Genomic DNA, 17,762 nt, shown 5'->3' with positions numbered 1-17,762 from the left:
CTAACATATATCTATCAAAATCAATCAAATTAGGTCCAGATTTCAGTTGAGGGGGCTAGCCCCCCTCATTAAAAATGCAATATCTCAGTAATTAGATTAGATCTAACAAAACTTTTGGCTGATCAAGCCTGATCTAACGTGGAGCTATCACAATCAATAACATTTTGTCAAAATTTTTGTTGGTCGGGGGGGCTGGCTACGGGTTAGCCCCCCTGAAAAAGATTGTTAATATTACATATTTTAGAATAGATCTTACGGGGAAAAAAACTGTTGATCTAACCTGATCTAATAAAGATCTAACAAATGGAATTATAATTTGTAAAAATTTTGAATATGGGGGGGCTAACCCGGGTGAAGTGATAATACAGACAATACTAAGGCAGCACATAGTATGTGACAGGATACAGCCTCTGAGCTTATGTTTTGTGTATACAGATAATACAGACAATACTAAGGCAACACATAGTATGTGACAGCATACAGCCTCTGAGCTTATGTCTGTACTTATGTTTGTGTATACAGATAATACAGACAATACTAAGGCAGCACATAGTATGTGACAGGATGCAGCCTCTGTACTTATGTTAGTGTATACAGATAATACAGACAATACTAAGGCAGCACATATTATGTGACAGGATACAGCCTCTGTACTTATGTTTGTGTATACAGATAATACAGACAATACTAAGGCAGCACATAGTATGTGACAGGATACAGCCTCTGTACTTATGTTTGTGTATACAGATAATACAGACAATACTAAGGCAGCACATAGTATGTGACAGGATACAGCCTCTGTACTTATGTTAGTGTATACAGATAATACAGACAATACTAAGGCAGCACATAGTATGTGACAGGATACAGCCTCTGTACTTATGTTTGTGTATACAGATAATACAGACAATACTAAGGCAGCACATAGTATGTGACAGGACACAGCCTCTGTACTTATGTTAGTGTATACAGATAATAATACAGACAATACTAAGGCGGCACATGGTATGTGACAGGATACAGCCTCTTTACTTATGTTTGTGTATACAGATAATACAGACAATACTAAGGCAGCACATAGTATGTGACAGGATACAACCTCTGTACTTATGTTTGTGTATACAGAGAATACAGACAATACTAAGGCAGCACATAGTATGTGACAGGATACAACCTCTGTACTTATGTTTGTGTATACAGACAATACAGACAATACTAAGGTAGCACATAGTATGTGAAAGGATACAGCCTCTGAGCTTATGTTTGTGTATACAGATACTATAGACAATACTAAGGCAGTACATAGTATGTGACAGGATACAGCCTCTGTACTTATGTTTGTGTATAAAGATAATACAGACAATACTAAGGCAGCACATAGTATGTGACAGGATACAGCCTCTGTACTTATGTTTGTGTATACAGATAATACAGACAATACTAAGGCAGCACATAGTATATGACAGGATACAGCCTCTGAGCTTATGTTTGTGTATACAGATAATACAGACAATACTAATGCGGCACATAGTATGTGACAGGATACAGCCTCTGTACTTATGTAAGTGTATACAGATAATACAGACAATGCTAAGGCAGCACATAATATGTGACAGGATACAGCCTATGAGCTTATGTTTGTGTATACAGATAATACAGACAATACTAAGGCAGCACATAGTATGTGACAGGATACAGCCTCTGTACTTATGTTTGTGTATACAGATAATACAGACAATACTAAGGTAGCACATAGTATGTGACAGGATATAGTCTCTGTACTTATGTTTGTGTATACAGACAATACAGACAATACTAAGGTAGCACATAGTATGTGACAGGATACAGCCTCTGTACTTATGTTTCTGTATACAGATAATAATACAGACAATACTAAGGCAGCACATAGTATGTGACAGGATACAGCCTCTGTACTTATGTTAGTGTATACAGATAATACAGACAATACTAAGGCAGCACATAGTATGTGACAGGATACAGCCTCTGTACTTATGTTAGTGTATAAAGATAATACAGACAATACTAAGGCAGCACATAGTATGTGACAGGATACAGCCTCTGTACTTATGTTAGTGTATACAGATAATACAGACAATGCTAAGGCAGCACATAGTATGTGACAAGATACAGCCTCTGTACTTATGTTTGTGTATACAGATAATACAGACAATACTAAGGCAGAACATAGTATGTGACAGGATACAGCCTCTGTACTTATGTTTGTGTATACAGATAATACAGACAATACTAAGGCAGCACATAGTATGTGACAGGATACATCCTCTGTACTTATGTTAGTGTATACAGATAATACAGACAATACTAAGGCAGCACATAGTATGTGACAGGATACAGTCTCTGTACTTATGTTTGTGTATACAAATAATACAGATAATACTAAGGTAGCACATAGTATGTGACAGGATACAGCGTCTGTACTTATGTTTGTGTATACAGACAATACTAAGTTAGCACATAGTATGTGACAGGATACAGCCTCTGTACTTATGTTTGTGTATACAGATAATACAGACAATACTAAGGCAGCACATAGTATGTGACAGGATACAGCCTCTGTACTTATGTTTGTGTATACAAATAATACAGACAATACTAAGGCAGCACATAGTATGTGACAGGATACAGCCTCTGAGCTTATGTTTGTGTATAAAGATAATACAGACAATACTAAGGCAGCACATAGTATGTGACAGGATACAGTCTCTGTACTTATGTTTGTGTATACAGATAATACAGACAATACTAAGGCAGCACATAGTATGTGACAGGATACTGCCTCTGTACTTATGTTAGTGTATACAGATAATAATACAGACAATACTAAGGCGGCACATGGTATGTGACAGGGTACAGCCTCTGTACTTATGTTTGTGTATACAGATAATACAGACAATACTAAGGCAGCACATAGTATGTGACAGGATACAACCTCTGTACTTATGTTAGTGTATACAGATAATACAGACAATACTAAGGCAGCACATAGTATGTGACAGGATACAGCCTCTGTACTTATATTAGTGTATACAGATAATACAGACAATACTAAGGCAGAACATAGTATGTGACAGGATACAGCCTCTGTACTTATGTTTGTGTATACAGACAATACAGACAATACTAAGGCAGCACATAGTATGTGACAGGATACATCCTCTGTACTTATGTTTGTGTATACAGATAATACAGACAATACTAAGGCAGCACATAGTATGTGACAGGATACAGCCTCTGTACTTATGTTTGTGTATACAGAGAATACAGACAATACTAAGGCAGCACATAGTATGTGACAGGATACAACCTCTGTACTTATGTTTGTGTATACAGACAATACAGACAATACTAAGGTAGCACATAGTATGTGGCAGGATACAGCCTCTGAGCTTATGTTTGTGTATACAGATAATATAGACAATACTAAGGCAGTACATAGTATGTGACAGGATACAGCCTCTGTACTTATGTTTGTGTATAAAGATAATACAGACAATACTAAGGCAGCACATAGTATGTGACAGGATACAGCCTCTGTACTTATGTTTGTGTATACAGATAATACAGACAATACTAAGGCAGCACATAGTACGTGACAGGATACAACCTCTGTACTTATGTTTGTGTATACAGAGAATACAGACAATACTAAGGCAGCACATAGTATATGACAGGATACAGCCTCTGAGCTTATGTTTGTGTATACAGATAATACAGACAATACTAATGCAGCACATAGTATGTGACAGGATACAGCCTCTGTACTTATGTAAGTGTATACAGATAATACAGACAATGCTAAGGCAGCACATAGTATGTGACAGGATACAGCCTATGAACTTATGTTTGTGTATACAGATAATACAGACAATACTAAGGCAGCACATAGTATGTGACAGGATACAGCCTCTGTACTTATGTTTGTGTATACAGATAATACAGACAATACTAAGGTAGCACATAGTATGTGACAGGATATAGTCTCTGTACTTATGTTTGTGTATACAGACAATACAGACAATACTAAGGCAGCACATAGTATGTGACAGGATACAGCCTCTGTACTTATGTTAGTGTATAAAGATAATACAGACAATACTAAGGCAGCACATAGTATGTGACAGGATACAGCCTCTGTACTTATGTTAGTGTATACAGATAATACAGACAATGCTAAGGCAGCACATAGTATGTGACAAGATACAGCCTCTGTACTTATGTTTGTGTATACAGATAATACAGACAATACTAAGGCAGCACATAGTATGTGACAGGATACAGCCTCTGTACTTATGTTAGTGTATACAGATAATACAGACAATGCTAAGGCAGCACATAGTATGTGACAAGATACAGCCTCTGTACTTATGTTTGTGTATACAGATAATACAGACAATACTAAGGCAGCACATAGTATGTGACAGGATACAGCCTCTGTACTTATGTTTGTGTATACAAATAATACAGACAATACTAAGGCAGCACATAGTATGTGACATGATACATCCTCTGTACTTATGTTTGTGTATACAGATAATACAGACAATACTAAGGCAGCACATAGTATGTGACAGGATACAGCCTCTGTACTTATGTTAGTGTATACAGATAATACAGACAATACTAAGGCAGCACATAGTATGTGACAAGATACAGCCTCTGTACTTATGTTTGTGTATACAGATAATACAGACAATACTAAGGCAGAACATAGTATGTGACAGGATACAGCCTCTGTACTTATGTTTGTGTATACAGATAATACAGACAATACTAAGGCAGCACATAGTATGTGACAGGATACATCCTCTGTACTTATGTTAGTGTATACAGATAATACAGACAATACTAAGGCAGCACATAGTATGTGACAGGATACAGTCTCTGTACTTATGTTTGTGTATACAAATAATACAGATAATACTAAGGTAGCACATAGTATGTGACAGGATACAGCGTCTGTACTTATGTTTGTGTATACAGACAATACTAAGTTAGCACATAGTATGTGACAGTATACAGCCTCTGTACTTATGTTTGTGTATACAGATAATACAGACAATACTAAGGCAGCACATAGTATGTGACAGGATACAGCCTCTGTACTTATGTTTGTGTATACAAATAATACAGACAATACTAAGGCAGCACATAGTATGTGACAGGATACAGCCTCTGAGCTTATGTTTGTGTATAAAGATAATACAGACAATACTAAGGCAGCACATAGTATGTGACAGGATACAGTCTCTGTACTTATGTTTGTGTATACAGATAATACAGACAATACTAAGGCAGCACATAGTAAGTGACAGGATACAGCCTCTGTACTTATGTTAGTGTATACAGATAATAATACAGACAATACTAAGGCGGCACATGGTATGTGACAGGGTACAGCCTCTGTACTTATGTTTGTGTATACAGATAATACAGACAATACTAAGGCAGCACATAGTATGTGACAGGATACAACCTCTGTATTATGTTAGTGTATACAGATAATACAGACAATACTAAGGCAGCACATAGTATGTGACAGGATACAGCCTCTGTACTTATGTTAGTGTATACAGATAATACAGACAATACTAAGGCAGAACATAGTATGTGACAGGATACAGCCTCTGTACTTATGTTTGTGTATACAGACAATACTAAGGCAGCACATAGTATGTGACAGGATACATCCTCTGTACTTATGTTTGTGTATACAGATAATACAGACAATACTAAGGCAGCACATAGTATGTGACAGGATACAGCCTCTGTACTTATGTTTGTGTATACAGATAATACAGTGGCTCCTGTAAGCGGTGCAAAGCGTAGCTGGAGGGAGCTTTGACCGCGGAGCAAATGAAGGCTGGGCTAGGTGGGGAGGAAGTGGAGGAGGAGCCGCGAGGTGTTATAGCCTGGTGGCTGAGCGGGAAAGCCAGCAGTTGTTATTCAGAAAAGTGAAGGAAGTATCTCTGTGCAGCTGGTGGCTTTCTCGCTCAGCCTGCGTCATGGCTGATGTAGAGGAGCTTTTGCATCGCTTGAAGGAGGCTGCAAAGGAACGGGGACCTACCTGGCTGGAAGAACAGGTCCGATCGTTGCTGGGTGTTCCGGTTCCTTCTGGAGTGGCGACGGAGCGTCCGGCTCCCCGGAAGAAGTCCACCAGGCAATCCAGGCCTCCGACGAGACTCAGCCCTGAAGTCAGCAAGAGGGCGGTGAGCGGCAGAAGATCCGGTCCGGTGTCCGGTAAGCGAGGGGCGGATGCAGCGGTGAGCGTGGCTACGGGGGCTGAGGCGGGCCCGGCGGTGACGTCATCCCAGCGTGTGAGCGGCAAAGAGCCGGAGGTGAAGGCCTCCCCTGCCCAGGCCATTAAAGTTAGAGGTATGGGTAAGGTGGCCCACGGCCTTGTCGGGCCTGATCAGAGGGGGGAGGGGATTGCTGAAAGGGACCCATATGCTGGGCGGAGTAGTCCGCTTGTTTCTTTTGGTGGGGTAGTGGGTAATAGCGGGAGTGATGAGGAGGGATGTGCCGCAGTGGGAGATTTAGTTGGTGCCCCCTTTGTAGAGCAGGATAGTGGGTCCGGTGGTAGGCAGCCTGTTCCCATTAGTTTTAACAAGTCTGGTGGGGGTGAACCCAGTGTTTTTAGTGCTTCCCACGGGCTTGTGGATTTGGACTATGGGTCTGGGGAGGATTATGAGGAGTTGGAGCTTGGCCCTGGGGAAGTTGAATTATTTTTGGATTCCTCAGAGGAAGATTTTGTTCCTCAATCTCCTGGGGTTTTTAGTGAGAAGGTTAGCCGTTTTGGGGGGTCAGCTGAGGTTCCATCTGTTGGGCGGGGGGTGGTTTTTGCCCGCCAGTCTCCCGTGGGTTTGGTTTCTTCCAGGGCTAGGGAGGTGGTTGGGTCAGGTGTCTCACATGTTAGTTTTTCTATTTCAGAGCCTAGCACCTCTGGACAACGGCCAGGGCCTCAGCCTGGTCCATCTACAAGGGCAGATGTATCTGACGGCCGGGAAGTGGATTTCTCTGGCTTGCACGGCTCCTGGACGGAGTCTATTCGTCTGGAGCCTGATGATGGTACGCAACAGGAGTTGCAGCCTGTTGGCAGTAGACAGGTGAGGAGTGGGGTCCAGGGCGGGGTATCAACTGTGGTCAGTGAACGGAGTGGAGCCAGGGTGTATACGGCAGCCACTCAGGGTGGGAGGGGGGTTAGGGGTCGGCCGAATAGGCCTGTAGGATACGGACCTGTCCCTAGAGAGGGGTCTAGACGACGGCCTGTGGTGGAGGTAGCTTGGCCTGGGGGTGAGGGTGGGGGAGCTCCCAAGAGGGGTAGGGGAGCAAGTACGGCTAGGAGTACCAGCCGGCAGAGAGGGGGACGGGGTGGTAGAGTTTTTCCTCCCCTGGTTTTAGGCTCACAGTCTACTATTTTTCAGGAGCAAACACGGCAGCTGGAACGGCACGGACGGCCGGCTGCCACGTCCCCGGGAGGTCGGCGAGAAGCTACGGAGCATCGCACCGGCGGGCTCCAGCCAACTATCAACAGTCCTGAGGACAGGCCGGATACAGAGAGTACTTCAGCAGGTGAGACAAGATTGTTGAATGTGAGGGGGAGTGAATTGTTGAGTGGTGGCAGGAGTATGGAAGGTGACTCGATGGCAGGGAGAGTAGTGGAGGGTTTGAAGGATCTGTTAGCGCAACTTGAAGGAGGTGGTCCTGATCGGGGGGGTGCTGTGGAGAGAGCGTGGGTTGCGGTTGACAGCGGGGCGAGCGTGACGGGTTTTGGGGGGAGCGAGGTCCGCATTGTGGCGGACCCTGTTGTTAAGGATGATAGCGTCCCGGTTGTGGCGCAGATCCCTGGGCCTTCGGTGGGGGCTACTGGTGCAGGTGCTAAACAGAGTGAAGGGGCTGAGTTGAGGGTGGCTGATACAGCAATGTCTCGGTCGTGTCTCTGCTCCATTGGGCCTTTAGGAATGCATTTGACTTCCGAAGTGAGGGACAAGGTTTGTAAGAGGGAGTTTATTGAATTGTTCTCACTCCTTCCGCTGGAACAGTCTTTTGAGATCCCTGAGGACTCAAAGAAAGACGTGGCCAAGAAAGAGGAAGAGGAGAGAAAGAAGCGTTATCGGAAGTTGCCGAAAACTTTTTCTAATTGGTTTCAGGCATTTCTGATATATGCTAATGTGTTTAGTGCTAAGTTCCCTGATCAGGGTTCGGCGCTTTTTTGTTACCTTGATGAGGTGTCTTCTGCTCAGCGGACGTATGGTGGAATGGCCTGGTGGTCATACGATGAACAGTTCAGGCAGCGTTTGTCGGTTAAGCCGGATATGCGGTGGGACGACCGTGATATGGGGTTGTGGCTCAAGATCATGACGCCTTTAAGAGCTTCCCAGTCCTTTCGATCAGGAGCCGGTGGCTCCTCCATCGGTGGATCCCCTGTCACGGTCAGAAAAGGCTGTTGTTTTGCCTATAATGAGAAGTTTTGCAAGTGGGGAGCTGCGTGCAAGTTCAAGCACGAGTGTTCGGGGTGCGGGGGAGCACATCCCTACGCTAAGTGTTTCCGTAAAAATAGACCAAGTGGGGTTGGGGAGGCGCCTGAAAAAGGGGGGCGACACCGGTGAGACTCGCCGCGATGGAGCCTTGGCTCGTTCGGTACGCTAGGCGTCGGGGTTGTTTTGATAAGGCGGCCCTGCTATTTCACGGTTTTCAGTTTGGCTTTGTGATTCCGTCTCGAGGTGGTTGTCGGTTTTTTAGGGGGAATTTGAAGTCGGCTCGGGTGTGGCCAGGGGTAGTCCTTGACAAACTGATGAAGGAGGTCGAGTTGGGTAGAATGGCGGGCCCGTTTGACCGCCCTCCCATTGATGATTTGCGGATATCACCTCTTGGGGTGGTTCCAAAAAAGGAGCCTGGTAAATTCAGGCTCATACATCATTTATCTTTTCCTAAAGGCGGTTCTGTTAACGATGGCATTCCTCAGGAATTGTCGTCGGTTAAGTACGCCTCTTTTGACCAGGCGGTTAACTTGGTGAGAGGGGCTGGTGTTGGGGCTTTATTGGCGAAAGTCGATATTGAGGCGGCATTCAGATTGCTACCGGTACACCCAACGTCACATCATCTGTTGGGTTGTTGCGTGGATGGTTCGTACTACGTGGACTTGTGTTTGCCAATGGGGTGTTCCATCTCATGCTCGTTTTTCGAACAGTTTAGTACGTTTCTTGAGTGGGTGGTTGTTGAGCGGTCAGGCCTTTCGTCATTGGTGCATTACCTTGACGATTTCCTGTTTGTGGGCCCGGCTGGTAAAGGTGATTGTACACTCTTGAGGGATATCTGTTGTCAGGTGACGTCTGATTTTGGTGTGCCCATTGCGGTAGAGAAATCGGAGGGACCGGTTACATCTCTTGAATTTTTAGGCATTACCATTGATTCAGTGAATATGGAATGCAGATTGCCTAGGGATAAAGTTTCGGATTTGTTGGGGATTATTGACCGTTTGTTGTTGTTGAAGAAAGTCACTCTTCGGGAGGTTCAATCCCTGGTAGGCAAGCTGAATTTCGCGTGCAGAATTATGCCGATGGGGAGGGTTTTCTGCAGGAGATTGTCACTGGCGACTGCCGGTGTGGTGAAGCCACATCATTTTGTACGGCTTTCCAAAGAACTAAAGGATGATTTGAGGGTTTGGAGACAATTTTTGTTGGGTTTTAATGGCTCAGCGTTGATTCAGGCGGTGCGGGTCTCTAATGAGGAGTTGGGTTTGGTGACTGATTCGGCGGGCAGTTGCGGTTTTGGGGCCTATTTCATGGGTAGATGGTGTGCAGCACAGTGGCCTGAGGACTGGTTTTCATTGGGTTTGGTGAAGAACTTGGTGTTTCTGGAGTTGTTCCCTATTGTGGTGGCCCTGTTTGTCTGGGAGGAAGATTTGAGGAATCAGGCAGTTGTCTTTTCTTCAGATAATATGGGGGTTGTGTACGCGTTAAATACGTTGACGGCTACATCATTGCCTGTGCTGAGATTGTTGCGTTTGCTTGTCCTGAAATGTTTGCGAATGAATGTTTGCATTAAGGCCAAGCATATTCCTGGAGTCAGTAATTCTTTAGCCGATTCCCTTTCTCGCTTTCAGTGGCAGCGGTTCAGGGAATTGGCTCCCCATGCGGAAGAGGAGGGTTGCCCATGTCCGAGTTTCTTGTGGCAGCTTGGCGTGGAGGACTGGCTGGACTGGTAAGAAATTCATTAGCACCAGGTACCTGGATGGCTTATTCTAGAGTGTGGTGGGACTGGGAGTGTAGATTGCGGTCCCTAGGCCTTAATGAAGGGGTAATTGACAGTACGGGTGTATTACTGGAATGGATGTGGGAGTGGGGTGTTTCTCACTTGTCGCCTTCCGCGACGGATAGACGTTTGGCTGCCTTGGCTTTCCGTTTTAAACTGTTGGGCTTGCGGGATGTTACCAAAGGTTTTTGTGTTCGGCAGGTGCTGAAAGGATTGAAGAAGGGTTTAGGTAAGCCCTCTCCGGACCGAAGGCGTCCTATTACCTTCTCGCTACTGCAGGAGGTGTATAAGGTTTTATCGTTGGTGTGTTTGTCTGATTTTGAAGTATGCCTGTTTAGGGTGGCGTTTGTTTTAGCTTTCTTTGGAGCCTTTCGGATTTCCGAGTTGGTTAGTAAAACTTTGATGTCTATGGGGGGTTTGGCCTTTTCGGATATGGCCTTCTTTGACTCCAAGGTGGAGATATTCCTAAGAAGGAGTAAGACAGATCAGTTAGGAAAAGGTAGGATGGTGGTTCTTTTTCCCAATGGTTTGGAAGTTTGTCCTTGGCGTTGCTTGAAGGAGTATTTGCGGGTTCGTCCGGTTATGGGGGGTTCGCTGTTGGTTCATGTTGATGGTAGGCCGTTGTCACAATTCCAATTTAGGGCGGTTCTTAAAAAATCACTATGCCGGTTGGGTTTTAACAGCGATGACTTTGGGTCACATTCCTTCCGCATAGGGGCAGCGACTGAGGCTTCAGTGAGGGGTTTATCAGATTCAGTGGTTAAAGGTATTGGCCGGTGGGGATCCGGTCGGTATCGTTTGTATGTTCGCCCTGAGTTGGGTGTTTAGGCTGGTGCGGTTGTTATTCTCCTTTTGTGTTTTTTAGGTGTCGACCGTTTGTGGCTTGTCGGCCACTCTTTCATTTATTGGGCTCGAAGGGCGGCTACACTGAGAGTTGACGGATTGCAGTTGGGTATCCCGAGGTCGAGCTGTGAAGTAAAATGGTTTGGGGTCAGAGGACTCCGTTGGGACAGGTTGTTGCCTTTGGTGGTGGACTATTGCCGGCGTTTTCAGCCTCCAACAGTTTTGTTGATCCACGCTGGGGGCAATGATCTTGGTTTTATGCCTCAGAGGGAATTAGTAAGAAGCATGAAGAGAGACATAGGGAGGCTGGTGGATTTGTTCCCTAAGATGAGGATTGTTTGGTCGGATATTTTGCCCAGGATGGTTTGGAGGGCTGCATGGGATCCGGTGCGCCTGGATAAAAGCAGGCGCAAGGTTAATAAGTTGATGGGGTCGTTTGTTAGGAGGCTTGGGGGTTCAGTGGTTCATCACCCAGACTTAGCTGAGGTTGGTCAGGGCGAATTTTATATGGCAGATGGAGTGCACCTTAATGATTTTGGCTTGCAGTTGTTCATACTTGATTTTAAGGAGGCGGTAGGACATTTGGTGGGGTTGGCGGGACTGGGCTGAGGTGTCAGGCCAGTCGGTGGCGGGGGTGCTAGCCCTTACACTTGAAGTAAATTATGGCCAAAGTGTTCGTGTGGTATTTACATCCCCTTGGGGAGAAGTTAAGATGGGGTCTCTAAGGGCAAGGGGTTCCTTAGAGAATTATGTTGATTACGGGCTCAATCAATTTGCACGGTTGAGTCCAGTGGATGGAGTAACGGCCAGATTTTATATTTAGGTCTAGCACCGCTGTTATATGTAATGTGTTTTTGGAATTATTTGCACTGTTATTTATTGAAGTTATTAAAGTTTATAAAGTTATTTATTAATAAAGGAGCTGCGGCCAATTTATACCAAAGCTAAGTCTGATGTCTTTATTGTGGGGGGGTTTAGGTCTTGTTAAGGAAATGTGATTAAGATATTTGTGTTAAGAGCCGAAAATTAGTGACATAAAAGGTCAAGTGGCTCCTGTAAGCGGTGCAAAGCGTAGCTGGAGGGAGCTTTGACCGCGGAGCAAATGAAGGCTGGGCTAGGTGGGGAGGAAGTGGAGGAGGAGCCGCGAGGTGTTATAGCCTGGTGGCTGAGCGGGAAAGCCAGCAGTTGTTATTCAGAAAAGTGAAGGAAGTATCTCCCTCCCACCCGTCCCTGTTGTTTTTCTGTTTGCTAAGAATTTGTTTTGTTTTAATTTTGATTGTCGCAGTTGGTAGGCGGGGGTGCTAGCCCTTACACTTGAAGTAAATTATGGCCAAAGTGTTCGTGTGGTATTTACATCCCCTTGGGGAGAAGTTAAGATGGGGTCTCTAAGGGCAAGGGGTTCCTTAGAGAATTATGTTGATTACGGGCTCAATCAATTTGCACGGTTGAGTCCAGTGGATGGAGTAACGGCCAGATTTTATATTTAGGTCTAGCACCGCTGTTATATGTAATGTGTTTTTGGAATTATTTGCACTGTTATTTATTGAAGTTATTAAAGTTTATAAAGTTATTTATTAATAAAGGAGCTGCGGCCAATTTATACCAAAGCTAAGTCTGATGTCTTTATTGTGGGGGGGTTTAGGTCTTGTTAAGGAAATGTGATTAAGATATTTGTGTTAAGAGCCGAAAATTAGTGACATAAAAGGTCAAGACAATACTAAGGCAGCACATAGTATGTGACAGGATACAGCCTCTGTACTTATGTTAGTGTATACAGATAATACAGACAATACTAAGGCAGCACATAGTATGTGACAGGATACAGCCTCTGTACTTATGTTTGTGGATACAGATAATACAGACAATACTAAGGCAGCACATAGTATGTGACAGGACACAGCCTCTGTACTTATGTTAGTGTATACAGATAATACAGACAATACTAAGGCAGCACATAGTATGTGACAGGACACAGCCTCTGTACTTATGTTAGTGTATACAGATAATACAGACAATACTAAGGCAGCACATAGTATGTGACAGGATACAGCCTCTGCACTTATGTTAGTGTATACAGATAATAATACAGACAATACTAAGGCGGCACATGGTATGTGAAAGGATACAGCCTCTATACTTATGTTTGTGTATACAGATAATACAGACAATACTAAGGCAGCACATAGTATGTGACAGGATACAACCTCTGTACTTATGTTTGTGTATACAGAGAATACAGACAATACTAAGGCAGCACATAGTATGTGACAGGATACAACCTCTGTACTTATGTTTGTGTATACAGACAATACAGACAATACTAAGGTAGCACATAGTATGTGACAGGATACAGCCTCTGAGCTTATGTTTGTGTATACAGATAATATAGACAATACTAAGGCAGTACATAGTATGTGACAGGATACAGCCTCTGTACTTATGTTTGTGTATAAAGATAATACAGACAATACTAAGGCAGCACATAGTATGTGACAGGATACAGCCTCTGTACTTATGTTTGTGTATACAGATAATACAGACAATACTAAGGCAGCACATAGTACGTGACAGGATACAGCATCTGTACTTATGTTAGTGTATACAGATAATAATACAGACAATACTAAGGCAGCACATAGTATGTGACAGGATACAACCTCTGTACTTATGTTTGTGTATACAGATAATACAGACAATACTAAGGCAGCACATGGTATGTGACAGGATACATCCTCTGTACTTATGTTTGTGTATACAGAGAATACAGACAATACTAAGGCAGCACATAGTATATGACAGGATACAGCCTCTGAGCTTATGTTTGTGTATACAGATAATACAGACAATACTAATGCAGCACATAGTATGTGACAGGATACAGCCTCTGTACTTATGTAAGTGTATACAGATAATACAGACAATGCTAAGGCAGCACATAGTATGTGACAGGATACAGCCTATGAGCTTATGTTTGTGTATACAGATAATACAGACAATACTAAGGCAGCACATAGTATGTGACAGGATACAGCCTCTGTACTTATGTTTGTGTATACAGATAATACAGACAATACTAAGGCAGCACATAGTATGTGACAGGATACAACCTCTGTACTTATGTTTGTGTATACAGAGAATACAGACAATACTAAGGCAGCACATAGTATGTGACAGGATACAACCTCTGTACTTATGTTTGTGTATACAGACAATACAGACAATACTAAGGTAGCACATAGTATGTGACAGGATACAGCCTCTGAGCTTATGTTTGTGTATACAGATAATATAGACAATACTAAGGCAGTACATAGTATGTGACAGGATACAGCCTCTGTACTTATGTTTGTGTATAAAGATAATCCAGACAATACTAAGGCAGCACATAGTATGTGACAGGATACAGCCTCTGTACTTATGTTTGTGTATACAGATAATACAGACAATACTAAGGCAGCACATAGTACGTGACAGGATACAACCTCTGTACTTATGTTTGTGTATACAGAGAATACAGACAATACTAAGGCAGCACATAGTATATGACAGGATACAGCCTCTGAGCTTATGTTTGTGTATACAGATAATAATACAGACAATACTAAGGCAGCACATAGTATGTGACATGATACATCCTCTGTACTTATGTTTGTGTATACAGATAATACAGACAATACTAATGCAGCACATAGTATGTGACAGGATACAGCCTCTGTACTTATGTTTGTGTATACAGATAATACAGACAATACTAAGGCAGCACATAGTATGTGACAGGATACAGCCTATGAGCTTATGTTTGTGTATACAGATAATATAGACAATACTAAGGCAGCACATAGTATGTGACAGGATACAGCCTCTGTACTTATGTTTGTGTATACAGATAATACAGACAATACTAAGGTAGCACATAGTATGTGACAGGATATAGTCTCTGTACTTATGTTAGTGTATACAGATAATACAGACAATACTAAGGTAGCACATAGTATGTGACAGGATACAGCCTCTGTACTTATGTTTCTGTATACAGATAATAATACAGACAATACTAAGGCAGCACATAGTATGTGACAGGATACAGCCTCTGTACTTATGTTAGTGTATACAGATAATACAGACAATGCTAAGGCAGCACATAGTATGTGACAGGATACAGCCTCTGTACTTATGTTTGTGTATACAGATAATACAGACAATACTAAGGCAGCACATAGTATGTGACAGGATACAGCCTCTGTACTTATGTTTGTGTATACAAATAATACAGACAATACTAAGGCAGCACATAGTATGTGACAGGATACAGCCTCTGAGCTTATGTTTGTGTATAAAGATAATACAGACAATACTAAGGCAGCACATAGTATGTGACAGGATACAGTCTCTGTACTTATGTTTGTGTATACAGATAATACAGACAATACAAAGTCAGCACATAGTATTTGACAGGATACAGCCTCTGTACTTATGTTAGTGTATACAGATAATACAGACAATACTAAGGCAGCACATAGTATGTGACAGGATACAGCCTCTGTACTTATGTTAGTGTATACAGATAATAATACAGACAATACTAAGGCAGCACATAGTATGTGACAGGATACAGCCTCTGTACTTATGTTAGTGTATACAGATAATAATACAGACAATACTAAGGCAGCACATAGTATGTGACAGGATACAACCTCTGTAGTTATGTTTGTGTATACAGATAATACAGACAATACTAAGGCAGCACATAGTATGTGACATGATACATCCTCTGTACTTATGTTTGTGTATACAGAGAATACAGACAATACTAAGGCAGCACATAGTATGTGACATGATACATCCTCTGTACTTATGTTTGTGTATACAGATAATACAGACAATACTAAGGCAGCACATAGTATGTGACAGGATACAGCCTCTGTACTTATGTTAGTGTATACAGATAATACAGACAATACTAAGGCAGAACATAGTATGTGACAGGATACAGCCTCTGTACTTATGTTAGTGTATACAGATAATACAGACAATACTAAGGCAGCACATAGTATGTGACAGGATACATCCTCTGTACTTATGTTAGTGTATACAGATAATACAGACAATACTAAGGCAGCACATAGTATGTGACAGGATACAGTCTCTGTACTTATGTTTGTGTATACAAATAATACAGACAATACTAAGGTAGCACATAGTATGTGACAGGATACAGCGTCTTTACTTATGTTTGTGTATACAGACAATACTAAGTTAGCACATAGTATGTGACAGGATACAGCCTCTGTACTTATGTTTGTGTATACAGATAATACAGACAATACTAAGGCAGCACATAGTATGTGACAGGATACAGCCTCTGTACTTATGTTTGTGTATACAAATAATACAGACAATACTAAGGCAGCACATAGTATGTGACAGGATACAGCCTCTGAGCTTATGTTTGTGTATAAAGATAATACAGACAATACTAAGGCAGCACATAGTATGTGACAGGATACAGTCTCTGTACTTATGTTTGTGTATACAGATAATACAGACAATACTAAGGCAGCACATAGTATGTGACAGGATACAGCCTCTGTACTTATGTTAGTGTATACAGATAATAATACAGACAATACTAAGGCGGCACATGGTATGTGACAGGGTACAGCCTCTGTACTTATGTTTGTGTATACAGATAATACAGACAATACTAAGGCAGCACATAGTATGTGACAGGATACAACCTCTGTACTTATGTTTGTGTATACAGAGAATACAGACAATACTAAGGCAGCACATAGTATGTGACATGATACATCCTCTGTACTTATGTTTGTGTATACAGATAATACAGACAATACTAAGGCAGCACATAGTATGTGACAGGATACTGCCTCTGTACTTATGTTAGTGTATACAGATAATACAGACAATACTAAGGCAGAACATAGTATGTGACAGGATACAGCCTCTGTACTTATGTTTGTGTATACAGACAATACAGACAATACTAAGGCAGCACATAGTATGTGACAGGATACATCCTCTGTACTTATGTTTGTGTATACAGATAATACAGACAATACTAAGGCAGCACATAGTATGTGACAGGATACAGCCTCTGTACTTATGTTTGTGTATACAGATAATACAGACAATACTAAGGCAGCACATAGTATGTGACAGGATACAGCCTCTGTACTTATGTTAGTGTATACTTATAATACAGACAATACTAAGGCAGCACATAGTATGTGACAGGATACAGCCTCTGTACTTATGTTTGTGGATACAGATAATACAGACAATACTAAGGCAGCACATAGTATGTGACAGGACACAGCCTCTGTACTTATGTTAGTGTATACAGATAATACAGACAATACTAAGGCAGCACATAGTATGTGACAGGATACAGCCTCTGTACTTATGTTAGTGTATACAGATAATAATACAGACAATACTAAGGCGGCACATGGTATGTGACAGGATACAGCCTCTGTACTTATGTTTGTGTATACAGATAATACAGACAATACTAAGGCAGCACATAGTATGTGACAGGATACTGCCTCTGTACTTATGTTAGTGTATACAGATAATACAGACAATACTAAGGCAGAACATAGTAT

This window comes from Bombina bombina, chromosome 1 (genome assembly GCF_027579735.1).
Source record: "Bombina bombina isolate aBomBom1 chromosome 1, aBomBom1.pri, whole genome shotgun sequence".
NCBI classification, from domain to species: Eukaryota; Metazoa; Chordata; class Amphibia; order Anura; family Bombinatoridae; genus Bombina; species Bombina bombina.
This window is presented reverse-complemented; position numbering follows the sequence as displayed.